Raw genomic sequence first — 27,983 nt, 5'->3', positions numbered from 1 at the left:
GATAAATCTTTTGGTTGCTGATTTTATTTCCCTTGGGTAAATTCCCAGGAGTGGGATGGCTGGGTCATATGGTAGGTCTATATTCAGTTTTTTGAGGTATCTCCATACTGTCTTCCATAGTGGCTTTACCAGTTTACATTTGCACCAACGGTAGATTAGGGTGCATTTTCCCCCATATCCTTGCCAGCATTTGTTGTTTATTGATTTCTGTATGAAAGCCATTTTAACTGGGGTGAGGTGAAACCTCATTGTGGTTTTGATTTGCATTTCCCTGATAGGTAGTGAGCCTGAACATATTTTCATGTGTCTGTTAGCCATTTGAATTTACTCTCTTGAAAAATGCCATTCAAGTCTTTTGACCATTTCTTAACCTGATTGTTTTGCTGTTGTTGAGTTTCTTGATCTTTTTTTTTCTGGTTATTAATCTTTTATCAGTGTCATAGTTAGCAAATATTTCTCCCATTCTGTCAGTTGACTTCACTTTGCTGAGGTGACACACCAAAGTTTGGTGTGGTAAAAAATATATTTTTTTTTAATCAGAGGGAAGGTTTGTTCTTTTCTGTTGTGATGCACTCAGCTGAGCTCTTCTCCTCAATGAAGACCAGTGCTATGTGCTAGTCCCAGGGAGTATATTATTTGTTTGCTCTGCCACAAGGACCACACAAATGACCTGTGTAGTCTTCAGTGTAAGCTCAGATTCCCCAGCAATGCCCCTCACCAGGTAACCAGAGAGCACTGAGCACATGGGGCCTCCCACATGACTGCTGATAGTCCCAGCCATACCCTGGGTCCTCTCACACAGCCTCAATGTTTTTCACAGTCCAGGCACACAAGTTTCCCACAGTCACAAGCACCCAGCCCCCTGTCTGTTCTCCCAACTAGACTCAGTTGTCTCTGCTTGGCTGGTTGCTGGGTGGGGACACAAACTGGTGAAGCTGTTATATATCTTCAAAATGGTGCCTGCTCTCTATCAGTGTGTTACAGGACACTGTTGTAGTGTGACTGGGAGAGGGAAACATGCCTTCTGCTTTTTTTTTCTCCTTTAGTTTGGCAGATACACTGTTCCCCATGAGGTTCCATGCTGGATTACCTCTAGGTTCTTCCTTCAGCTTTTTCACCAGAGGCTGGAGCTGCTGCAGTGTGGTCTTACCTCATTCTCCAAAGCTGGTGTGGAGTCTCTAGGCTGCTGGGGTCCTGAGTTGTGCACATCCACACCCTCCACATATGTCCACTGTATCCATCTAATTTGTGTAGAGTTTCCTCTGCTGTATTTTCCATAATTCTTCCATGAGACTGCACTCTTTCCACTTTTTTAAAACTACCTTCTTCTAGACTATAGCAGTATGCTCCCTTCCTGCTCCACCATCTTAAAAAATGCATGTATGTTGCTTTCAACATTTGCATTTTTTTGAGTTTGGGAATTTGAGGCAAATATAATGGTGAATTTAATGGCTCCTGAGGATATTCCTTTCAATAGTCCTAGATGTGTTGGTACAAGCATGTAATAATATTTCAATGGCCACTCTATATCTCACATTGTATAAAATGTTTGACAACATCCTTCTGATATGCTTCCTATTAGTATCCCTTTTTATATGTTAGACCAATGTAGAGATGCTGAATAACGTACCCAAGAATTGGTATTTAAATCCAGGAAGATGATTTCTTTCTAGTGCCTCTGGCTGTAGTCATTGTTGGGATAGAATTCTTCATGAGTTTCTTGCATTTCTGTTTTTGTTGTGAGCAGAAGAACTCATGGTCTTGTTGTAAACTATCTTTTTCAGGACTTTATATAATTCTCAGCCTTAGATGTAGTATTTTCTTGAAAAATTAAGGGCAAGTTTGTGTATTGTCCAGTATATATAAAAGATAATCTTTCCAGGGGCAGAGGTGAGGGAAACTTTCTGTCTATTATGTTTTTTTTATTTTTTTATTTTTATTTTTTGACAGGCAGAGTGGACAGTGAGAGAGAGAGACAGAGAGAAAGGTCTTCCTTTGCCGTTGGTTCACCCTCCAATGGCTGCTGCAGCTGGCGCACCGCGCTGATCCGATGGCAGGAGCCAGGTACTTCTCCTGGTCTCCCATTGGGGTGCAGGGCCCAAACACTTGGGCCATCCTCCACTGCATTCCCTGGCCACAGCAGAGAGCTGGCCTGGAAGAGGGGCAACCGGGACAGAATCCGGCGCCCCGACCGGGACTAGAACCCGGTGTGCCAGCGCCTCAAGGCAGAGGATTAGCCTATTGAGCCACTGCGCCGGCCGCTTTCTGTCTATTATAAAAGAACCAAGTCCTCTAAGCTTAGGATTTCTCTCCTCTAATGACACCCAGTGTGTGTGCAGGTATCACCTGGCCCTCACTGCATCAATTTATGAGGATTGGGACTAGGGTAACAGGGTATCAATGCTGATCTTCTGGATACTGCTATTGCTATGAGTAATAAAACTTTTTTTCTCTGACCCATAAATCTCCTGTCTTTTCTATGAAACTGTGGCAGGCTAATTTGTTAACCTCAAGGCAGTTATAATCTCAGGTGCTTCTTAGTTCTTGATTGTTTCTGTGCAGGGCACACATGATTATTTCAATTCCTGGTTCATCTATATTATCCACAAAGATAATATGACTTTCTATGGGAAAGTTGCTTTCTGATGATCAAGATATCTTTGACGAAGTGCTACCAGGTAGTATATCCCTGATAACAGCTTTTGTAATTCTCCCCTTTCTTAGATAATAAGTTTATAAGTAAGAATATCAGTTTTAGGAGGTAGCCTAAAAGGTTACTTCTAATGAATACTATCTTAAAACAGTTTCAAATTCAAGTTTGCAAAATATGAGTACCTTGCTGGGTTGCCTTGGTTGGTGCCCTTAAGTGCTGTAGACTGATTTTTGATGGGTGAAATAAAGTCGCTCGGTCCAAGTTTGTTATTTTAGAGCTTGACTTTTTTTTTTTATTATTTAGTAAATATAAATTTCCAAAGTACAGTTAATGGATTACAATGGCTCCCCCCCATAATTTCCCTCCCACTCACACCCCTCCCATCTCCCGCTCCCTCTCCCATTCTATTCACATCAAGAGTCATTTTCAATTATCTTTATATACAGAAGATCGATTTAGTATCTATTAAGTAAAGATTTCATCAGTTTGCACCCACACAGAAACACAAAGTGTAAAATACTGTTTCAGTACTAGTTATAGGATTACTTCACATTGGACAACACACTAAGGACAGATCGCACATGAGAAGTAAGTACACAGTGACTCTCATTGTTGACTTAACAATTTGACACTCTTGTTTATGGCGTCAGTAATCTCCCTAGGCTCTAGTCATGAGTTGCCAAGGCTATGGAAGCCTTTTGAGTTCACCGACTTTGATCTTATTCTGACAGGGTCATAGTCAAAGTGGAAGTTCTCTCCTCCCTTCAGAGAAAAGTACCTCCTTCTTTGATGGCCTGTTCTTTCCACTGGGATCTCACTTGCAGAGATCTTCCATTAAGGCCTTCTTTTTTTTTTTTTTTTTTCCAGGGTGTCTCGGCTTTCCATGCCTAAAATACTCTCATAGGCTCTTCAGCCATATCCCCATGCCTTAGGGCTGATTCTAAGGCCAGAGTGCTATTTAGGACATCCACCATTCTATGAGTCTGCTGTGTATCTTGCTTCCCATGATGGATCGTTCTCTCCCTTTTTGATTCTATCAGCTAGTATTAGCAGACACTAGTCTTGTTTGTGTGATCCCTTTGACTGTTAGACCTATCAGTGTGATCAGTTGTGAACTGAAATTGATCACTTGGACTAGTGAGATGGCATTGGTACATGCCACCTTGATGGGATTGTATTGGGATCCCCTGGAATGATTCTAACTCCACCTTTTGGGGCAAGTCCAATTGAACATGTCTCAAATTGTACATCTCCTCCCTCACTTATTCCCACTCTTATATTTAGCAGGGATCACTTTTCAGTTAAAATTTAAACACCTAAGAATAATTGTGTGTTAATCACAGAGTTCAACCAATAGTACTAGAACAAAACAAAGAGAAAAGACTAAAATGGATAAAGTATTACATTGTATATCAACAGTCAGGACAAGAGCTGATCAAGTCACTGTTTCTCATAGGGTCCATTTCACTTCAACAGGTTTTTTTTTTTTTTGAATGAGAAATATATGTGACATCAGAAGCTGTGTAGCATCAAGAGGCACAGAAATTCACAAAAACCATTATTCTTGAATAAATAATACATGTTTGAAGAAACCTTTAAGTTTACTGGAGGAAATCTGTTTTTACTTAGTTTGGAAAAGTGATTGTTAGCATGTACAAAGGATATTTTTAATACAATGATTCTAAATATTGTACATTTTCAGTTTGGGATGAGTGTTTGGAAAAGTTCTATTGAACTTACTTCTATTGAAGGGTTGAACCCAAAGGCTTTATTTAAATTAAAATTTCATGTACTTATCTAATCTCTCCCTAAATTTTCTGCTTAGCAGATCAGGCATATGACTTACTCAAGACACTGTGTAGTTACTATGTGGGCAGGAGGAATACAAAATATGAGTTTCTCAGCAGAGTTTGGTCAGTGGTGCATTGGGGTGCAGATTTCAAAGATGTGTGCATAGATTTTCCTTTTTAATTTTATGATTGAATTAAAGAACTGGTCAGTGGCTGGTTTGGAAATATGACAATATTGGCTGCCCCTACGCCTGTCCTGGCCTGTGTCATTGTATGCTTCCCACAGACCAGTGTTCTCCAACTTCAAAGGGTCTCAGAGTCCCCAGAGAGCTTGCTGTTTCAGTTTGATTCATTTGATGTGGAGTGGGCCTGAGAAATCGCTAGGAGTACACTTTTAGAATGAATGCTCTGGACCTGTCCTGCATGACTGACAGTGCCTCAGGCCTGGGGTGGGAGCTTGTTAGAGGATCAGTACTAAAGCTTTTTTTCATAGTTATCTTAGGGAAAGATAGGAACTTTACTTTTTCTAGGGAACTCTCCTTCCACTTTATTCAGATGTTTTGTGTTCATTGTATTCCTCTTTTACATAAGTCTAAGGAAATCCTGCCATAATCCATTTTGAACTCAAAGGGAAGTTGAAGCCCTTTCTCATTTCTTGTGTTTTTTTATCCATGAGACTTTCTTCCCTCACACAAGAAGCAACCTCTACTGATTTTTCTCAAAATACCTACTTTTCTAGGTTTCGATAGTTACATGTAAAGAGCATGCTCACAGAGACATTCAATATAAACATATTGGTGACATTTTGGATGGAAGACCTGGAAGAACTATTAAAATATTTGAAGATGGATGAAGTCACTGTTCACAACAGTGACTTCTGGAAAAATCACCCTCCTTCCTCCTATTTTACATTATCTCTAATGGTGACCCTGGTATTCCAAACGGTTTAATTTCTGTAAGGACTCACGGGACTGAAGAGATTCCTGTAAGGAAAACTCAAGCTCAGTATTTGAAAACAAGCCGCAGGTAGTCACTCCTTTCTTTGTTTTAAGCATAGTGATAGGTGCTTTGCTTACCGAAAGGCTCAAACACTGAATATACCCATTTAGCCCATCCAAGATTGACACTCCTAACAAGAGGACATTTTGAAAAAGTACATCAGGACATGGCAATTGAGCCCGGCAGCCCAGGGAAGAAGCACATCACTGTGGCTGGATGTTTCTGGTACAGTGATCAGCAGTGAAATGATTAACAGTGTTGGCATTTAAGTGATCATAATTGGGTTTCAAAGTTAACAGCCCATTGAGATAAATAGTGGAAGTTCACACCTCTCAGTGCTATTGTTTATCAGACTGTCAAGTTGCAGAATCAGTAAGACAACATTAATGTGGCTCTGGACACTAATTGCCCAAAGCCAAGTTACATCCACCTGGGAGGGCCCTTTGGGTATTTGCTCAACTAAAATGTCAGGGAATATGCAATACTGGGATCCTGCATTGCCTAGTGGCAGACAATATTGCATTATTTTGATTCATAGAAAGCAAATGATACAAGAATATGTTGGAACATTCAATAGGAATCTCTGGTTTAATAGTGTATTGGCCTAATTTTTCTCCTCTCAAATGGCAATGAAATGGCTCACTTGGATCGAATGGTCCCTGATAGGAATGAGAAATCAAATAATTTAAGCAACAGCAATGAAACTCCCCTTTGCTCCTGTGAATTAGATTTTGTAACCTCTATTATTGTCCTAAAGGAGTTACATGTACATTCTATCAATAGAAAAACATTGAGAGCATAATTAAATTAATTTTCATAGAACCGATTTTTTTTTTCACCATTTAGTTTCCATGCATGATTGCATGCTGCCTGATGTTCAATAAGGGTGGAAAGTGTAGTTTCAGTTTGTAAAATAATGATTTTTTTCAAAAGATATTCAGTAATTTAAGGCAGCAAAAATGAGGTGGGAGGGGACCCCTAACCCTTAAAACATGAAAATGCTGCACCTTCTTAGGAGTGTTTGCCTTTTCATGAAATAAAGTTTCCTGAAAGTAGAAACTCAATGGTGTTCCTTATTATCACTGAGGTGAAATAATTGCTGAACAACTTTTAAAAATTATGTCATTAAGCAGAGAAAACTGAACTTTAGAGCCCCCTATTTTTTCTTTTTGCTCCTGGAATATGACTTTGTCTTTGCTTGTATTTCCGTCTCTCTACCTGACAGGTTAAAAAATGGACCATGGCATTCACTCTAAGTCCTACATCAGAGCTAAGTGATGACCACAAGGACAATGATGGGGAGAAGGTATGTAAAGGCAAGAGAAAGAAAAGAGGAGCAGAGGCAAGCATATAGGGGAGAGGATTAGAAGCGGGTAAACTGGAGAGGAGGGAGGCACCACCAGATACCTAAGGCGCTAGGACCCTTATCTTCTCACATCTTAATTAGGAACGAATGTCTTTTGCTTTGAAAGTGAGAAATTCTGCATAGGGAAACTTTTCCATGAAAAGAATTATCCCAGAAATAAATGCCTCTAGTGTTTCTGACAGTATGGGGGATGTTTTAATTTCTTACTGTTGAGTCTTCCACCCCATAGACCCTGACACCTGAGAGTCAAAATTCGGGCAGCAGAGGCTGTTTATTCCAGACTGTTTATTCCAGAGTGGACATGGGGCTGACCCAGGACACCAGTAGAGCCCATGGTCTAGTGACTGGGGAAGAATCATGATTTATTGATGTGTAAATAGGAGGAGACTGTGAACTCATTGTGGCCAAGTTGTGTGTCTTATTAATTTTAATATCAATCTGGGTACAGTGCTGTGCATAGACTTTATATTTTTAAGAATAAATGTGGAAATTATGCTAGACACTTTAAAATACAGTAATTACAACCTTTTTTAGGATATATTAAAAATTTCTTGGTTGTTATATTCATAACTTTTATATCATACATTAAACAACGTATATCTTTGAAAATGTTTCCACAGTACTTTTGGACTCTATTGAACTTCTTGAAGTTTGAGTGCATATCAATGTCAAGGACAGAGAGATGTACCCATAATATAAACCATACTGTGATGGTCAGTTTTATGTGTCAGCTTGGCTAGGCTATTGCCAGTACTTCAATTAGATAGCAGTCTAGATATTGCTATAAAGATATTTTGTAGTGTGACTAAAATCTATCATCAGTTTACTTCTAGTAAGGGAAGTCCTCCTGCGTAACCCTGGTGGGCCTGATCCAGCCAGTTGAAAAAGTTAAGGGCAGAAGGGGATTCTCTGAGAAAGGAGGATTCCTCCTGTGCCCAGTAGCTTCAGTCTGCCCTTGAGAGTTCCAGTCAGCCCTTGCACATAAGCCAGTTCCTTGTAATAAATCTTTCTTGCTTGTTTACTTAAAAAATTGATAATTTACATACATTTTACCCATTTAAAGTGTATGAATAAGTGGTTTTTTGTATATTACATTATTTTTAAAAAATTGTCATATATGTATGTACTTGGCACATGTGTTCAGTGGCACTAATTACATTGACAATGTTGTGTAACCATCATCATTATCTATTTCCGAAGATTTTCATCACATCAAACAGAACCATTAAGCAACATTAATTAACCATTGCATTACTATTAATTAACCATTGTAACCATTGCTAACATTAATTAACCATTGTAGACATTAAGCAACAATTCCCCATATTCCTTTCTTCTTAGCCCCTGGTAAATAAATCTCTAATCTATAAAATAATACTCCTCATCTGAGTCAGACTATTCTAGGTATTTCATATGAATAGAATAATATAACATTGGTCTTGTATCTGTCTTAAATTTTAAAAATTCACCCATGTTGTATTTTAAAGTTGCTCATTCCATTTTTATGGGTGAATAAAGTTTATTGTATAATATAGTACAATTTATCCATTCATCAGTTGATGGCCATTTGGATTTCCACCTTTTGGCCACTGAGACCAAGGACTTAGGCTACCTTTTGCTGCTTTCCCCAGCACATTAGCAGGGAGCTGGATTGGAAATGGAGTAGCCAGGACTCCAACTGGTATCCATTTGGGAAGCCAGCATTGCAGTGAGCAGCTTAACCCACTGTGCCACCGCGTTGGCCCATTTTTTTCAACATACAATTCTCCTTTCCTAGTTGAGCCCTGGCTGACAGTCAAGATATGGGGAAAGGGAAAGAAAAATAAAACGGGACACATTTGCAGAATTGAAAGTAATCAATGTTTCCCACTAACCGATAGAATAAATAAAGGGGAGAGTGATCCAACATGGGAAGTGAGATACTCAGCAGACTCATAGAATGGCAGATGTCCTAAATAGCACTCTGGCCTCAGAATCAGCCCTAAAGGCACTCGGATCTGGCTGAAAAGCCCATGAGAGTATTTCAGGCATGGAAAGCCAAGACACTCTGGCAAAAAGATCTCTGTGAGTGAGATCCCAGTGGAAAGAACAGGTCTTCAAAGAGGGAGGTGCCTTTCTCTGAAGGGAGGAGAGAACCTCCACTTTGACTATGACCTTGTCTAAACAAGATAAGAGTTGGAGAACTCAAGGGGCTTCCATAGCCTTGGAAACTCATAACTGGTGCATAGGGAGATTACTGATGCCATAAACAGGAGTGTCAATTTGTAAAGTCAACAACAGGAGTCACTGTGCACTTACTCCTCATGTAGGATCTCTGTCCTTAACGTGCTGTACACTGAGGCTTAATGCTATAACGAGTACTCAAACAGTATATTTCACTTTGTGTTTCTATGGGGGTGCAAACGATTGAAATCTTTACTTAATGTACACTAAACTGATCTTCTGTAAAAAAAAAAAAAAAAAAAAAAAAAAGAAATTATCAATTCCCAACTTGACTCTCACTGGGATTAAACATGACAATAGGTCTGATCTGATTTCATCATCATTTAAAAAAAATCATCTATTATTTTTCACTTTATGTTTCTGTGTGGGAGCAAACTGTTGAAATCCTTACTTAAGGTATACTAAGCTGATCTTCTGTATATTAAGATAATCGAAAATGAATCTTGATGTGAATGGAAGGGGAGAGGGAGTGGGAAAGGGGAGGGTTGTGGGTGGGAGGGACGGTATGGGGGGGAAGCCATTGTAACACATGAGTCGTACTTTGGAAATTTATATTCATTAAATAAAAGATAAAAAAAAATAGTGAAAAAAAAAAAAGAAAGTAATCAATGTTTCCTATACTTGCTCCAGTTATACATAGTTTAAGCTCTTATAATCCCATTATTCACTTCCTGACTCTCTCTCCCATATCTCCTAGAAGAAACATTCCACAGCTGGTGTATACCCTTCTCATCCACATTAACACATTTTCAATATGTGCAAGTATATATAAACTACCACTGTATTTTGAATTTTAGAAATTTGCATAAGTGACTCAAGTCTTTATTTTTTCCTTCTGTGCATATTTATCATACATTCATACAAATCTGTGCATGCAAATCTGGTTCACTTATTTTAACTTTTGAGTAGTATTTGATTGTAAAAATACCTTTTACATTCCCCATTCTAATTTTTCACTACTTCAAAGAACACTACAATGGATTCTTTTTGTATTTCCTTATGAAAATAGAAAACTTTAGGAAATAGCAAAGTTTTAATTTTCATTGCATTTTTGTCTGTGGCTCATCTGATGTTTATGGGATCTACTGAGTTTTTAATTTCCAAGACTACTTGTTTTAGAACTTTTATTTGGCTCTTTTCAAAATTACATGTTCTTTTTACATTATTTTCTTATTGTTTCATTATGAGATTGCTTTCACTCTATATAAAGGTGGTGGCATAAACAGAAAAAGTAGTGGCAGAAAACAAAGAGGGAGGTATTTACAAGACTTGGCAACTGAACATGGGAAGTGAAGAGAAACACAGGATGAAAACGCTAACAACAACTAACATTTCTTGAGCACCTAGTATATGTCGGGCACTCTGCTAAACATGCTGTATGTGTGAACTCATTAATCCTCTGTGCAGTAGAGGATCTGACCCTGGAGCAACTCTTGGGAGGTAACTCTGGGCCCGATAAGAACGTTTATGTTACATGGGGCCTTGGGCCATGACAGATAGTTTGTGATAACCATGAGATTTTAGGTGGTGCTTTGAATCCCATATCAGCTTGACTTTTGGTCACATGGGTGGTCAGCCATATCTATGTGACTGACCTCCATTTAAAACAAAACAAAAGCTGGATGGACAGATGCCCTTCCCTGGCTCATGGTACTCAGTGCATGCTGTCAAACATTGTTGCTGGGAGAAGGGAGTGCTCTCCACATGACTCCATTGCAGGAGGACAGCGTGAAGCTCTCTGCTGGGCTCCGCCCTATGAGGATACTTCAAGAAGTTGTTGGAAAATTGAATTAAAGATCAGCCTAAGGGTGGGTGTTTAGTGCAGAAGTTAAAAAGCTGCTTGGGACACCCACATCCCCTGTTGGAGTGCCTGGCTTCAAATCCCAGCTCCATTTCCAATTTCAGCTTCCTGCTAATGTGCACTCTGGAAGGTAGAGGTGATGACTCAAGTACTTGGGTCCCTGCCACTCAACTGGATCAAATGGAATTCCAGACTCCTGGATGTAGCCTTACCAGACCTGGCTGTTGAGGCATATGAGGAATTAACCTGTTGATGGAAGACCTCTGTGTCTCTGCCTTTTAAATTAATTAAATTTTTAAAATAAACATACCTTCTTTGCTTCATGCTTTCTTCCTTCCTTTCTCCCCTCACCCCTCATTTTATGTTACATTACCTTCATTCTTTATTTCTCTGGGAGGAAGAGAGAGACCTTCCTTCTGCTTGTTCACTCCTCAAATGCTCGCAACAGCCGCGGCTGGACCAGGCTGAACACCAGAAGCTAGAAACTCAGTAGGGGTCTCCCACCAGTGCTTGGGTCATCTGCTGCTGCTTTCCTCAGCACATTAGCAGGAAACCTGTTCAGAAGTGGTGCAGCTAGCACTTGAACCAGAGCTCCGATATGGTTATGCTGGTGTCATAGCTGTGGCTTAACCCTCTGTGCCACAATGCTGGCCTCAATTAAAAAAAAAAAAAAAAAACAAAAAAAAAAACAAAACTCTTTAAAAAAAAGACAAGTTTATTTTGGTGCTAAAATGTTTTGAAATCTATGTATATGATTGTATGAGGTTTAAAAGTTCATGAGGGTGGACCTTGTGGTGCAGCAGGTTAAGTGCCTGTTTGGGATGCCTATATTCCATACGGGTGTGCTGGTTTGAATCTCAGCTCATCTGCTTCCAACCCAGCTTCCTGCTAATGCATACTGGGAGGCGGCAGGTGATGGCTCATGTACTTAGGTCTCTGGCACCCACATGCGAAACTCAGTTCTGAGCTCCTCCTGGCTTCTGCCTGCTCCATCTTTGTCTGTTGTGGCATTTGGGGGAATGAACCAGTAGATGGAAGATCTCTGTGTCTCTTTTTCTCAATTCATTTCAAGTTTATGAAAATAAAAATTGTTTAAAAAGTTCAAGGAAAATGGATATTATGAAAAAAGTATGCATGGATTTCAAAGGATTTTTGCACAAAAATGTATTTATTTATTTATTTATTTTTTTTGACAGGCAGAGTGGACAGTGAGAGAGAGAGACAGAGAGAAAGGTCTTCCTTTGCCGTTGGTTCACCCTCCAATGGCCGCCACGGCCGGCGCGTTGCAGCAGGCGCACCACGCTGATCCGATGGCAGGAGCCAGGAGCCAGGTGCTTTTCCTGGTCTCCCATGGGGTGCAGGGCCCAAGCACCTGGGCCATCCTCCACTGCACTCCCTGGCCACAGCAGAGAGCTGGCCTGGAAGAGGGGCAACTGGGACAGAATCCGGCACCCCGACCGGGACTAGAACCCGGTGTGCCGGCACCGCAAGGCGGAGAATTAGCCTAGTGAGCCGCAGCGCCGGCACAAAAATGTTTTTCATTGTACTTTTCAGAACCTTCTTGAAAAATGCTTGTATGTGTCTCTTTCCCCTGCTGAGTTTAGTCTGTATCCTTTTGGTGTAGTAAATCATAATTGTGAACAAAGAACTTTTCTAAGTCCTATGAGTTCTTGCCAAATATTGAGCCTGAGGGTGGTCTTGGGGGACTTCCAAATTGCATCCTCACAAAGCCTCTTCAGGTGCATTTTATCATTTTTTAAGACTTACTTACTTATTTGAAAGGCAGAGAGAGAGAGAGAGAGGTCTTCTTTCTGCTGGTTCACTCCCCAGATGGCCACAATGGCTGGAGCTGTAACAATACTAAGCCGGGTGCCAGGAGCTTCTTCCTGGTCTCCCATGCGGGCACAAGGACTTGGAGCATCTTCTGCTTTCCCAAGCCATAGCTGAGAGCCAGGTCAGAAGTGGAGCAGTGGGGACTCGAACAGGAGCCCATATGGGATGCCAGCACTTCAGGTGATGGCTTTATCTGCTACGCCACAGCACTGGGCCCACATCCTATCATTTTCATTGTTTTAGGTGAGGACACTGAAGTTCAAATAAATTAAGATATTATGGAATTTGAACTTAGGTAAAGACCAGCATGGTTTCCAAACCAGCAGTTCTAAACTTCCCAAACCAATGCCTCCTATGCTTCTGGCTTGGGTGACTGGCTACAGTTCACTAAGGGTGGGGATTGAGAGGCATTATGGGACAGGTCCCCCTGTTCATGTGTACACTATTTCTGTTATAAGAACCCTGGATTTACCTTCTGAGAAAGAACATTTGCTGTTACTACATGCCTGTAGGACAAAGGGAGAAGTCATGTTAACGCCCAAATCTATATCCACATACAGAGTTTTGAGAATTTATGGAGTTAGGGTAATTGGGGTGGAATTGGGTGAAACAAAGTGATGAAGCATAAGTGCAGAGAAAATGAGTGGGTGCAGTCCTTTGAGCAGGTGCCATGAAAAATTGTCTTTACATACATCAAAATATGTTTAAAGACCTTGTCATTGGAGGTATATCATTTAACATTCTAATGACAATAATGCAACTCTCAGGTCTGAGTTGATCTTATGTGAGCTCCAGTTGCAAGACTGACTGTAGCCAGTTCTGTCCAGTTTTATCAGGGATATTGGAAAGGTAGCTCAGCAGATTTTATTTGTAAAAACATTTCACTTTTTTAAAAAATTTACATACTTGATTTGAAAGGCACAGTTACAGAGGGAGGGAGGGAGGGAGAGAGATTTATTGATCTTTCATTTACTGGTTGGTTCACTTTACAAATGGCTGCAAAAGCCAGGGCTGAGCCAGACTGAAGCCAGGATCCAGGAGCTTTATCCAAGTCTTCCATGCGGTTGCAGGGTCCCAAACTCTTGGGCCATCTTCCTCTACTTTCTCAGGCCAGTTAACAGGGAGCTGGATTGGAAGTGGAGAAGACTGGAATCGAACTGGTACCTATATGGGATTCTGGTGTTCCAAGTGGTACCTTAACCCACTACACTACAGTTCTGGCCCCTACAAAATAAATTATTATGGCATTGCAGATTACTATGCAACTGGTAGGCAAAGAAATATTCTGGGCTGTTAGTATGTTAAGTGCCACAGGAATTTTGCTGTTAAAAAAAAAAAAAAAGGGAGAGGAATCCTTTGCTGTCCAGTTTAAGAAAGGGTAGATTGGAGAGATTTTGGATGCATGGATCCAGAGCTCAGAAATCAGAACTTGGCTAGAGCTGTAAGTTTAGGAGTGATAGGTGCCTGTTGATAACATGCAAAGGAATATCATTCTCAAGATAAGGTGAGAAAAGAGATGGTCTGAGAACAGAATCCAAGATCCACCGAAGTAGGATAAAGAAAAGGAGCCAGAAAAGATTGCTGAATAATATTCACAGCAAAAGAAAGGAAACCAGAGAACCATGCCAGGAATACTAAGCAAGAATTTTCAGAAGGAAGATGTGACTAATGGCATCAAATGACTGAATGGTTGTCTATTAGGTTTAGAAACTGGGAGATCTTGGCAAAAGCAGTTTCTGATTAACGCTGGTGACCAAAGCAAGCTGCAGTAGGTGGAGCAGTGTGGAGGTTGACAGCACTTTATTTGCCACTGGCACTAGATATTTGTCATTCACTAAACTCCTAAGATGGTTTTTATGCTGCTATGTTCATCTCCCATGGGAATGGGTTCTCCTTCATGGCACAGCCTGTCTCTGATCCTGTCTCCCACAACATTTGCCATAGTAGTGAGCACAGTGCAAGTTCTTATTTGTTAAGAGTTAGGTATGTTGAAGAAGGGGAAGTGGACGGGGTAGGCAGCTGTAAAAGGGGGTCACATTCCTGGTGGGATTCAGAGCATACCTGGGTAGGCAGGAGCTCAAGCATGCAGTTGTGTTTGAGAGTTAAGGGAAGTTCTGGATCAGAGAGACCCATTCTAAAGTCCCGGTTCTGATACTTTGTATGACTGAGACACTATTTGATGTCTGTTTGCTATCTGCAAACAGGGTGCATTAGTTTGAGAGGGTCACTGTAACAAAATTGCACATACTGCACAGTTTACACAACGTGTGAGTGGTTTCTTCAGAGGCCTTGGTCCTTGGCTTGTTGCTGATCACCGCCTTTCTGTGTCCTCACATGGGTGTTCCTCTGTGTTGTCTGTATCCTTATCTTTTCTTATAAGGACACTCTTACTGGATTAAGGCCTATCCTAATTATCTCACTTCAAGTTGATCATTTTACTAAAGGCCCTATCTCCAAATATGGTCACATTCCACTGTGCTAGGGACAGACAATTTCGCCTTAAAGGGGAGAACACAAAAGTTGACTTATGATTTGGGGAAGAATAATTGAAAAATAACACACTTAGTACAGTAACTGGTACCTAGTAACTACTGGAGAAATAATCCAGTGGAGAAGGAAACCTGTAGACCTAGAAAGGAAGTGCTCACCTTGCTCAAAAAGGAAGTAGCAAGGAAGCTCAAGGTTCACTTCTTGAGTCATTTCTTCTGGAACACATTCCCTGGCCTAACCTTCACACTCACCCCCAACCCAGTCTATGGACAGATCTCCTCTTTTTTTCTGGGAACATCTGCCTACTTCCACTCTGTCCCTCCTCTCTTGATTATCTTTCCCCTTGATGGTGCGTTTTTTAATGTCAGACCTCACAGCTTCCCATTTCATCAGCATAAAAACAGGACATACAGCACAAGCATTATTTGTTGAATGACTGAATCACTGTCACTGTTTTTGAGATAATTCAGTGACTCATTTTCCCCCATTGTTTCCACAGCAAAGGTGTACATAAAATGAGGAATGAAGAAGATCAAAAACATTAATTCGTGAGTAATTTGAGTTGTCTTGTTTTCACTGAAGTTGCTGTTCAGATCTTCCTCCTTTGAATAAAGGAGACTTGATGGGTTTACATGGCATACAACATACATACTGTTATGCTTTGTCAATATTTAGTTAGCTTTCTCTTTCTCCCAACTGCCCTTGAGCAAATGCTGAATTTTAATTTCGTAATTTTATATTTACACTTTAGCTATAGCCCTTTCACAGTTATGAATATAGAGATCCCGCCTCCCCTCCAAAAAGCTCCATCCAAACTCAAAACAAGCTGTATGTAAATTTGCCTTCTCAACTTTATGCACCTGAGTTAAATGAGGCTCATAAGAACACTTGCAATTTGGTTAATGGTTGCCTTCTGACACAGAATTTTAATTTGGAATTGTATTTCTGAAAAGGTGGTATAGTTTAGAAGCCTGAAGATTTAGAAGACCATTTAAAATGGTACTTTGTCCATGAAGGGCAGTAGAGGGCTTGTTCAAACATTCACTGTGGTCAGGTCTCAACAGATAGCTTTGACACTGAAAAGGTTGAAGTATTTCGAGATCCGGTTGTGTTTAATGCTGTTAATGGGTGATGGAATGCTATTTAGTTAGATTAAGTGGCTGAGTCATGCAGTAAAAAAAAGTGCCCATTTTGAGATGTTGAGTACAAAGAGGCAGCCAATCCCATCATTCTTGAAAAGGGAGCAATAAGGCTACTAATGTAGCAAGGGAATTCAGTCTCATATATGTGAATGTGTATGTGTTATATATGTATATATGTAAATATATTCCTTTACATGCCAGGCTTCATCTCTAGAACCTACCCTAAGCACTGAAATAAATCCCACAGTAAACCTACACTTCTAAATTATTTGGTTAGATCAATTTATCCTTTCAGGAAAATCTGTTCACAATACTTGTTTGAAATAAAAATTCTAAAACTAAAGAAATGAAACAAGTTTCCGAATATTGTGGTGCCTTGGTTGTAAGTAGAAGGACCAGAAGGGTGGAGGCAAGGTTTGGAACTCAGAGTTCACAACACACTTTCTGGGGAAGGTTGTTTTAGCAAGGAGTCCTTAGACTTTTCTTCAAGTGACTCTAATTTCCCAATTATCAATGTGCTATTTTTATGGGTTTCCTCCTCCTTCTCTCAGTTGTTACAGTAGTTACCCAAATAAATGTATTTATCCAAATATTTTTACACTGTTTTTGCAAAGGCATTGGTGGTCTGAGTGTGTTTGTCATCCACAATTGTGAGTGTGTTTCAGCTTCTCCTGTTCTAGAACAGTAGGATCACTAGCATGATAAACAATAGAGGCTTTCTGAATCTTACTGACTTGGGAAAAAAATACACAGGAGCACTTGTAGACATGTAGCTGTGACAAGAAGACCGAATCGTCAAGTGTTCTTATTCTCACGGCAACTGCTGAGCAGTGTTGAAAAACAAATGGCATTAGCTTAGGATGATAGACTAAGGGTATGTTTAAGAAACACATTTCTCTTCTTTTAATACCTCTCACTACCCTGACACTTCGCTCTCTTTGTTGTGGGTAAATACAAGAAAACATCAGGGTTGGCGTTGTGGCTTAGTAGACCTAGCCACCTCCTGAAGTGCTGGCATCCTATATGGGTGCTGGTTCGAGTCCTGTTTGCTCTACTTCCTATCTAGCTCCTTGCTAATGCACCTGGGAAAGCAGTGGAGGATGGCTGAAGTCCATGGGCCCCTGTGCCTGCATGGGAGACCAGGAAGAAGCTCTTAGCTCCTGGCTTCAGATGGGCCCAGATCTGGCTGTTGGGGCCATTTGGGGGAGTAAACCAGTGGATGGAAGACCTTTCTGCCTCTGCCTCTGCCTCTCTACCTCTGACTTTCAAATAAATAAATCTTTAAAAAAAATTAGGGAGCTGGGATTTCCTAATTTGCTAAGGGTAAGATGGTGGTGTGTGCTGGGGCAGGTGTGAGCTCAGTGTCATCTCACTGCCCTCACAATATGACTTGGCATGACTGAGCATCTCCATGTTGCTTCTAGCAGAAGAAACAATGCCTGGAAAGATGGATGTATGCTACACCTGTGCTGGCACAACTGGGGACTGCAAACCAAATCAAGCATATAGGCCTGTGGCAGTACATATTTGATGCTGCCAGTGTTAGGCCATTTGGGTTGTGTTGTAAAATTAAGTGGGGGCCACAGTCAACATCTTGAGGATGAGAATGACACACTTGGGCTTTAGAAGGATCATTCTAGCAGCCAGCAAATTTGAGAAGTGGAAGCAGAGAGTGATGAGGGGGAGAGAATTTTGGGGAGGCTGCTGATGTGACAGTTGTCCAGTTCCATCCAGTGAGGCTGTGTCACTCAAGGGTGATCACCTGTGAGCTTCTTAGAAATGCAAATGCAAGGTCTTGTCCTGGGGAGTGGAATTTGAATCTCTGGGTATGGAGTCCAGAAAAGTGTTCTCATGGGCTTTCCAGGAAATTCTGAGGCAAATTCAGGATTGAAAAGAAATAGCCACAGGAGCCATCTCATTCTTCTTGGAATACCTGTATATGCACCTGTGACTATACCTGAGCTCCTATTCAGGAGATGTGCATACTCTTCAGGGTTAACTTTTCATCCTCATGCAATGAAGGAATGCTTTTCAGTGATTTGAGTTCCACTTGGAAAACCACAACTTCCAGGGAATAAATCAGGCCACCTAGGAATAGTTGAGTCTCTTTATTGAGAGGAGTGTTCCATCAGCCTCGATTCATCAGAGGATCTGGCCTGCATAGTAATAATAATCATGTGATGACAACCAGCATTTGTTTAAAGGGGAATGGATGATGGCAGGGTATGGAGGGCTTAAGTGTTGTGCAGTAATAAATCTTCTCTCTTTGTGAGCTAGGATAATACTAATCATTCTCTACTTCCCTTCCTCTCACAGCTCTGCCTCTGCAGAGAAAAAGCAGGCAGCAACCTGGTGCAGGTGGATTCAGGGATGTCACAGAAACCTCCAGGAAGATCCTTGATCCTTCCTGATAGTCCTTCATTTTCTGGACACTTTGAAATTCTGTTAATTTCTTATAGTACTTAAGCCTTAGGCACTTCAAATATGAAATTTTTTTCTGAGTACATAACAATTTAATAGTACCCCCTCAATGAATTTGAGAAGCCTATATGTTTATATCTCTTTATCTTAAAATATAAATTAAGATGGCATAGGTATTATATGTATCATACTAATTAAAATATTAATTTCTAAAAATCATACGCTTTCCCTAATCCCCAGTGGATTCCTGCACTGCAATGGCAGGTCTTCATGTGGGGAAAATCCATGATGGGCTCCAGATAGGCAACCTGCCAATATGGAAGGCAGAATAGATAGGTATTGTTCTGGAGAGGAGTTGTACTTTCTTAAAGAGTATTTTAAAAAAAATTTGAGAGGTACAGTTGCAGAGAGAGGAGAGAGAGAATGGTCTTCCATCTGCTGGTTTGTTCTCCGAATGGCTGCAATGGCCAGAATTGAGCTGATCCAAAGCCAGGAACTTCTTCTGTATCTCCTATGCAGGTACAGGTGCCCAAGCACTTGGGCCATCTTCTGCTTTCTCAGGCCATAAGAAGAGAGCTGGATGAGAAAAAAAGAGTAGCCTGGACACAAACAGGTGCCCATATGGGATGCCTGGAGCCACAGGTGGAGGCTTAGCCTTTAAGCCACAACACAGGCCATAAAAAGGATTTTTAAGAGTTTAAGAATCACAAGTAAGTGAAACCAATCTACAAATGAGATTTTGCAAGGGATGGTGCTATCTTTATTTTGTAAATAAACAAACTGTGACTCAGCAAAATTAGGTGATTTCCTCTGATTTGCTCAGCAAGAATAGGGTGGATCTGGGATTCAAGGAAGAAGAGCAGTGGGCTTCCAGAACATGGGAGTCAAAGGGCTTAAAAGGGATTATGGACATCAAATTCCTTCTTTTGGTCTCTGAGAAAGGCGAAGCACTCTCCTTACTCAGGGCTAACCTCTCCAGTTATGCCATGGATTTCTCCACCTCAGCCGCCTCTCTTTTGCACCACCAGTTTCTCCCACTGCACCAATGATTCCAGTAGGGTAGATGGAGAGCATGTGAGTATAATGAAAACAACCCCAAACCCCTCCAAGTCTGTCTGTTTCATTTTTGTCTCCCCACTTGAGAACTAGTCATCTATACTTATTATTGACCCTCTTCCCTGAGAACACATTCAGAATTTTGATTATAAAAAACCTTTCCTTGAATTTTTTTTTGGTTCTCTAACACTCTAAAGCACGATGCTATCCCTGTAACTCTGGTGTGGAGACACCTTCTATTACAGTACATATCACATGTAAGATAGTTTCTCACCTACCTACCATTCTCCTTCAATTGGCCATAAAGCACTAGAGTCGTGTCTTTTTCTCACTGTGCTGGACATTATGCTGAAACAAAACATGGTAGCATATGTATGTTGAAGGAACAGCTGGATGACATTGTCTAGAACTGCTGAACTATATAGGATGAACGGCTCTCCAGATTTGCCCAGGGCTATATGTTTCTAGAACGTGGAACATTTTAGTGTGAAGTGCTGGTGGCTCTACTCTTTAGGTAAGAATTCAAGCTGCTGTGATTTGGCTCCAGGAAGCTTTTCCAGGCTCAACTTCATTACTTCCTCTCATTCTATGTTCCAAAAACACCAAGGTATTTCCTTGAAATTCTTTGCAGATGGACCATTTGCTAAAACTATGGTGAGGAAGCAGGGCCTGGAGCTGAGTGACATAAGAAGATAGAGTACTATTTCTAGTGTATTTTGTTGAACTTGCAAGTGGAGGTCATACAAATGGAGGATACTCAGATTTCACAGGAATTGGTATGTTTACACAAGGGGTGTTGAAAGAGCCAGGTAGGAGAATGGCATAGTGCAGGGGTTTCAAAGCATGGTCCTCAGTTCTGCATCATCAGCCTCTCCAAGAAAACTGAGAAATGTAAAATCTTAGCCTTCTCTTAGCACCCATGTCACCCCAACTTTGGCAAACATGTTGGAGGTGGGCCCCAGTGATCTGTGTTTTAATAAGCTGTCCAGGAGACTGTGAAACATGTATGAGTTGGAGAGCTCCTGTATGGTGAAAAGGACTCCTTACCAGGAATCGGAAAACCTGGACTATGATGCCAGGTATCACAGAATACCAGTGAGACTGTGCTCAGCTGGCTAAAGAACTCTGGACCTCAGCTTCTCTACCTTCTAACTGAAGGTATTGGGACCCATTCTAAAGCATCTTCACTATGGAAACCCTTTCTCTGTATAATCAAGGGCATATTAATGGAACATTCTTAAATGTGAAGGGCAGAAAATCATTTCATATGCTGTACCTGGACAGAGTGGGACCCACTCTTATTATAGCACCCGACACCTCTTAGAGAACAAAATAGGCTGTTCTATCTGATGTTTACTTCGAGAGTAATTTCCCCACATCTCTCTAACTTCTTATTAGCCTATATGCTTCTATAGTCCTGAAATTTCAGCCTATGTCAAAACCTTAATTTAATAATTGGTCTACCTATTGCATGCCCATCATGGATGAAATGAGCTGACCTAAGATTATTTGGTCAACTACATGAAGGTTTTTTTTTTTTTTTTTTTTTTTTTGCGGAAATACAAGTGGTCTTGGAAAAGTTTGTGAAAATGCATATTATGAAATCTTGCATGGATTTCAGTTTTTTGAACAAACAATTTTCATTATATTTTCCATGAATTTTTGAAGTCTTCTCATTTTGGTAGCCTCTAATAGTTGAACATTAGTTGAGGTGATAGATCTCCTTTTGGGATAACCTTGACACCAGGTTTTAATGATAGCAAAGCTCAAATCCAGTTCTGCCATCCACACAAACTTCTGTCTGATAAGTTTGCTAAAGTCCTAGCTTTTGATCCCTTGAGGATTCCAGCAGATCTTTGCATGAGTGTTTTGCTAGAGACAAAGAGGCAGTACTTTAGTGGAGGATTCAGCTCACTTTCAAGCCAGGTTTTGACACAAAGAATTCTGAGTGAGCAGATGAACCTAGTACAATTGCAGAATCCAGCAGCAGGCAACACTCCTAATGGCATAGATTATCAAGCTTGTTGGATTCTTACACCCTGTTCCTGCACCAATGAGAATACCTGCACAATATTTTAGAAGACACATAGCTTGATCACCACTCATTTCACCATTGCCAAATCATTTCTTACATCCATGAAACTAACAAAGCCTCTGGAGATAATCAGCTATCAGGATCAGATAGCGGAAATGTTGCTAGAATCTTACATGGCAGATGGTGTTTCCATCAGAGTCTTCCAAATTCTGTCTAACTACTGTGAAATGGATGTTCCCAAGTAGGGCAGGTGACCTGCCTCCCGCCAGCTATACAAAAATCACCTAACAAGCACTATCTAAGTGGAGTTATATTAAAGTTAATCACAACATGATTAGGAAATAACAAAGATAATATTTCTTTTTTTAAAAGATTCATTTTATTTTTTTTGAAAGACAGAAACACAGGGAGAAGTAGAGATAGAGATAGAGAGGTCTTCCATCCACTGGTTCACTCCCCAAGTGGCCGCAACAGCTGGAGCAGATCGGGAGCCAGGAGCTTCTTCCAAGTCTCCCAAGCAGGTGCAGAGGCCCAAGGACTTAGGCCATCCTCTGCTGCTTTTCCAGGCCATGACAAAGAGCTGGATGAGAAGTGGAGTAGCCGGGACTTGAACTGGCACCCATATGGGATGCCAGTGCTGCAGCTGAGGGCCTTAACCCACTACACTACAGCACCGGCCCCAATATAATTTCATAATATGAGAATGCTGTATTTTTAGATTAGAAATTTCTAGTTGAAGGTTGATAACTTCGTGTGATTTAACCTAAAAACATGGTCTTTTTTCAATTTTTCCAAATTTACATAAGGTGAACAAATCTCACGTATTTCATATATACAGATTTAGGAACGTAGTGATATTTCCCACCCTGCACTCCTTCCAACCCATGCTCCCACCCTCCCACCTCCTTCCTTCCTTTTAATTTTTATAATGACATATTTTCAGTTTATTTTATAGTCATAACCTTAACCCTTCACTAAGTAAAGAATTCAACAAAGAAAAACACTATTCCTCAACATTTGAGACAAGGGCTATAAGCAATAATCAAATTTCAAAATGTCAGTTGTATACATATACATTACTTTTTTTGTACTCTTAGTTACCACAGATCAGAGAAAACATTTGTCTTTTGAGGACTGTTTCCAGGTGTATCCATTTTATTGTGAAAGACAGGATCTCATTCTTTACAGCTGAGTAATACTCTTTCGTGTGTGTGTGTGTGTGTGTGTGTGTATACCACATTTTCTTTATCCAGTCATTGGTTAATAGATATGTGGGTTAATTTCATATCTTATGTATTGTGAATTGAGCTGCAGTAAACATGGAGGTACAGATAACTTTTTCATATGCTGATTTCATGTTTGAGCAAATTCCCAGGAGTTGGATGGCTGGATCATATGGTAGATCTATTTTCATATTTCTGAGGGATCTCCAAACTGTCTTCCACAATGAATGTACTAGTTTACATTCCCACCAAGAGCGGATTATGGTACCTCTTTCCTCACATCCTTGCCAGCATTTATTGTTTTTGACTTCTGTGTGAGAACTATTTTAACTGGAGTGAGGTGAAACCTCCTTGTGGTTTTAATTTACATTTCCCTGATGCCCAGTGATCCTGAGCGTTTTTTCATGTGTCTGTTGGCCATTTGAATTTCCTCGCTTTTTTTTTTTTAAAGATTTTATTTATTTATTTGAGAGGTAGAGTTACAGATAGTGAGAGGGAGAAACAGAGAGAGGTCTTCCTTCCATTGGTTCACTCCCCTAATGGCTGCAACAGCCAGAGCTGCACTGATCCGAAGCCAGGAGCCAGGTGCTTCTTCCTGGTCTCTCATGTGGATTCAGGGGCCCAAGCACTTGGGCCATCCTCCACTGCCTTCCCGGGCCACAGCAGAGAGCTGGACTGGAAGAGGAGCAACCAGGACAGAATCTGGCGCCCATATGGGATGCTGGGACCACAGGCAGAGGATTAACCTACTGCGCCAGGGTGCCGGCCCATGAATTTCCTCTCTTGAAAAATGCCTGTTCAACACCTTTGCCCACTTCTTAACTAGATTGTTTTGTTGTTGAACTTCTTGAACTCTTTATTCTAGATACTAATCCTATATCAGTTGCATAGTTTGCAAATATTTTCTCCCATTCTGTTGGTTGCCTCTTCACTTTGCTGTGTGTTTTCTTTGCAATGCAAAAGCTTCTTAGCTTGATGTAGCCCCATTTGTCAATTTTGGATTTGATTGCCTGTGATACTGGGGTCTTTTCTAAGAAGTCTTTGCTTATGCCAGTGTCTTGAAGTTTCCCAAATGTTCTCCTCTAGTAATTTGATGGTATCAGATTATAGGTTTAGATCTTTGATCTATTTTGAGTTGATTTTTGTGTATGGTGTAAGGTAAGGGTCTTGTTCCATACTTCTGTATGTCGAGATCATGTTTTCCCAGCACCATCTGTTGATGAGTGTTATTTCTCCAGGCATTGATTTTAGCTCCTATTTCAAAGGTTAGTTGGTTGTAGATGCAAACACATGGTCATGAGTATCAGAATACAGTTGGCTTCTATATCCAATAGATTCCACATCCATAGGTTCAACAAGAAAGAGAGAATATTCAGAAAGTAAAATTTCATCTGTAACAAACATGCACAGACTTCTTGTCATTATGTGTTGAACAACATAGCATAAGGCTATTTACTTAAAGTATAGGTTGTTTCAGGTATTATAATCTAGAAAGGATTTCAGATATATGGGAAGATGTGCATAGGTTATATGCAAATACTTCATGACATTTTGTACAAGGACTTGATCCTCTATGGATTGTGGTATCCTGGGAGTGGATCCTGGAACCAGTTCCCCCAAGGAACTGCAATGATGACTGTGGTGTTCTCATTGTTTTCTGGCCCTATTTTTGCTGATCTTGAATATCCTGGCTGCCACCTCCCCTTTTTTCTCTGCCTGAGATGGTTCCATTCCAATCCTTTTCCAACTAAGTCCTACTCATCCTTCAGACCCTGCCTTAGATGTCACCTTATACAGAGAATCCTGGCCTCCTCAGATAGACCTGGACATCATACACCTTCTGTATTCACTGCCTCTGAGTACTGTGTGATAAATTCTATGAACTCATTTGTCTTGACCACTAGGTTGTGAGCTCCTGAGAGCTGGACTTCTTACTAGAGGATAGAGCCAAAGGCATAAAGTAGTGCATGGTGATCTATAGCATGAATCCTTGAGAAACCTGCTTAGGAAGGCAAGTGAACTTAACTTGTTAGAGAATAAGGGCCCCAGTGGGTAATCTAAGTCATATTATAATTGTTAAGTTCGGAGATGTGGTTTGAGATATGCCATAAATGAATAGGGAGAGAGAAGTGAAGATGAGGTTGTTAGAAAGCCAGTTATAGACATTTTAGAGATGAAGCTATCAGTCCTTGTCCTAAGTCTTCCAGTTATAAGAGATAATGGAGAACACTGGCCACTCACTTTACCCACTCTGGAACCAAGAATCCCTGATGAACCCCACAGAATGCTCTGGACACCACCAGGTCTGTGCAAGGAGGATAAACAGGGATGGGTGAGGCACAACAATAGCTGTCACTCCAGTTAAAATAGAAATGATATCATATGGGATCATGCAACAAATTAACATAGAATTCAGCATAATGAGAAATCAGAGCAGGAGAAAAGAGAATAACAATACATGTGTATACCAAAAATCAGGAAGCAAAAGACCGAAACTGCTGGATTTCAGCATTAGGTAGATCTTGCCCATTTTCTAGGAAGATACATCCAAGAAAGAAGAGAACTGTGTCCCTTCCATTTTGGGGTCCAGCATAGTATCTCTTGTAGATTGTGATGTCTTACTTAGCCCCATGCTCATCTGATTTTAAGAGTGTACATTATTTACATGAAAACAAATATGAACATTAGGAGGCATTTTTTTCCCTGTGTGCAATTTCTACTAAAGAACTTACATTCTTACAATTTGCTGCTTTGCTGCACCATTTCATATCCACCCAAGATATGCACAAGGCCCTCACAGTTAGGAAAGTGCTGAGGAAATTTACCCTTTTCACACTGAATCCCTTTTTGAAGCCACTAAATTCTTATTCATTTGAAATTCTCCTTTCTAAGCATCTGCTGTGTTTTGCATGTATCAGCTGACTCCAAATCATGATGTAAAAGTGGGAAGATGTTTGATTTTTAACATTTAATTATGAGTGCCCTGTTGCAGTGTTTTTACTCTGATTAAAAATGGCCTTTTTGATAACAAAAGCATAGGACTATGTTTTATTTATGTTGCAATTGATGAATTCTTTAGAATGAGAATTCTGAATGTTTCTTAGCAACACAAAACATGAATACCATATGGTGGAGCTGCTTCCTGCAGCGTTAGGATAAACATCATGAATAGCATTAATGTAAACCACATGTATTAGTGGCACCAGCCTTACCAGCTCAATAGATTTACAGACCAAAGCTGAACCAGAAATATCTTATGAAATCCAACATTGAACTTTAATGATGTAAAGAGACTTGGGATTTTTTTTTTTTTTTAATTTTTGAAAAGGCCACTTTTAGAATCTTTCCTTAACCACATAGGGATACTTTTGCTTATTGGTATAGATTTTTAGGACTAAGAATTTCCCAAGAGGCCAACTTTCAAGCCTGCTTTTGATGTGATTGTGGACTTCTGTCCTTCAAAAATTGTTATTCGAATGGAAAGGCAGCAAACCATTAAAAGCCTTTGAAGCATCCCAGGACCATGTATTTGTAGCTATGCCCAGATAACCAGAAAGAGTAACTGGCTAGCTTGTGGAGAAGTTTTTGTGCTTTTTGAGGACAAACCACACAGGCGAGGTTGACCATTAGGACAGTGCAAAGGATGATGGAGAGCTAGCGGGAGTCACAACAGTGGAGAGTGCCCTTTGAGGTCTGTTTTATTTTCAAGTATCAGCAGGGAGGACGTTTCTCTGCTGTGCTATTTCGTTCAACATTTAATTGATAATATGTGACTTGGCTGAATTACTGTAATCTGTAGGGGTTCTGTTACTGCAACCTAGATTTTTAAACATTTGAAGTCTTTTTCAAAGGATTTGTTCCTTTGCTGTGCCCGTTTCATGCTGCTTATGTCCTGCTCAGATGAAAGGAGACAGAAACAGGATAGTCCTAGCTCTCACCGTCATCTCTCCCTGCTTGCTTATTCGGAGTATGTGCTATGTGCCAGATGTTGGGCCAGCTGCTTGGCATTGTTTCTGTGTTAGCACCACTGCCCTATTGAGTTGTACCCTTCTATTTAAGTGCTACTGTTGCCTATGAGAAGAGGCTAGTCCATCCTATCTCCATTTTTATCCCTTGCTCCCACTTTCCTTTCTCTACACCAAGACTTTCCAATATTTTTAATGGTGAAGGTCCATGTCAATCAGATTGGAAATAAATTATTGATGCCAGGTGAAAGGTATATTGGATTCATTATGCTATTTTTCCACTTTTATATAGGGATGAAGTTTTTCATAATAAAAAGTTATAGTAATCTGTGTTGATGACTCTTCCAAAACCCACCACAATTCGTGAATATTGTCACTTCCATTTCAGCTCTGCTAGGCAAGACCACATGTCAGATTTCAATATCACTTGGACTAATTCTTCCCCAAGATCTCAAGCCATGAAGTTTTCTCATCTAGACTCACGTTGCACCTTGCTCACTCCCATTATCGCCTCCCTTACTGAATTCATCACTGACCAACATCCAGCTCCCCCATTTTTCTGCCACCCTCAGTCCTCAGACCATTTATTTCATTTTGGTTTCAATTATGTTCCTGACAGGCCTGGATCCCTTGTAGCAGGCAATGAAATACTTCTTACATCATGTTCTTAATTTCTATTCTGTTGTGTTTATAGGGCATCTGTTCCTTCAGTCTTTTCTCATGGAAGCCCTATCACACATTTTTGCTTCTGCTTACTTTTGTAGCAAATAGCATTGTGTAAGTTCAATAGCCAATTGAATGTCATAAAATGATTAAAATATTCTATGAATCTGTAGTGTTCAATATGGTAGCCACAAGCCACATGTGCCTCTGAGGACTTGATGTGACTGATAAGGATAAGAAACTTGAATTTTGTGGGGAGCAGCCCGGACTGGACTAAGTTACTGGAATTAAGACTTATTCTATGCATCTGCTCTCCTGTGGGG

At 40.4% G+C, this 27,983-nt stretch overlaps 1 long non-coding RNA gene across 1 annotated transcript in view; it reads left to right on the top strand.

Annotated features, from left to right (window-relative positions):
• Positions 1–27,983, top strand: part of LOC127492391 (uncharacterized) — a 68,848-nt gene that overhangs the window by 34,829 nt on the left and 6,036 nt on the right. Inside the window, exons 2-3 of the long non-coding RNA XR_007921808.2 lie at positions 6,668–6,748; positions 15,655–15,703. This is a non-coding gene — a long non-coding RNA (uncharacterized lncRNA). The remainder of the gene's footprint in view (positions 1–6,667; positions 6,749–15,654; positions 15,704–27,983) is intronic.

The sequence above is a fragment of the Oryctolagus cuniculus genome, chromosome 10, assembly GCF_964237555.1.
Source record: "Oryctolagus cuniculus chromosome 10, mOryCun1.1, whole genome shotgun sequence".
In the NCBI taxonomy this organism is placed as follows: Eukaryota; Metazoa; Chordata; class Mammalia; order Lagomorpha; family Leporidae; genus Oryctolagus; species Oryctolagus cuniculus.
Note: the sequence above shows the minus strand (reverse complement) of the source record. Positions and strands in the feature narration are given on the sequence as shown.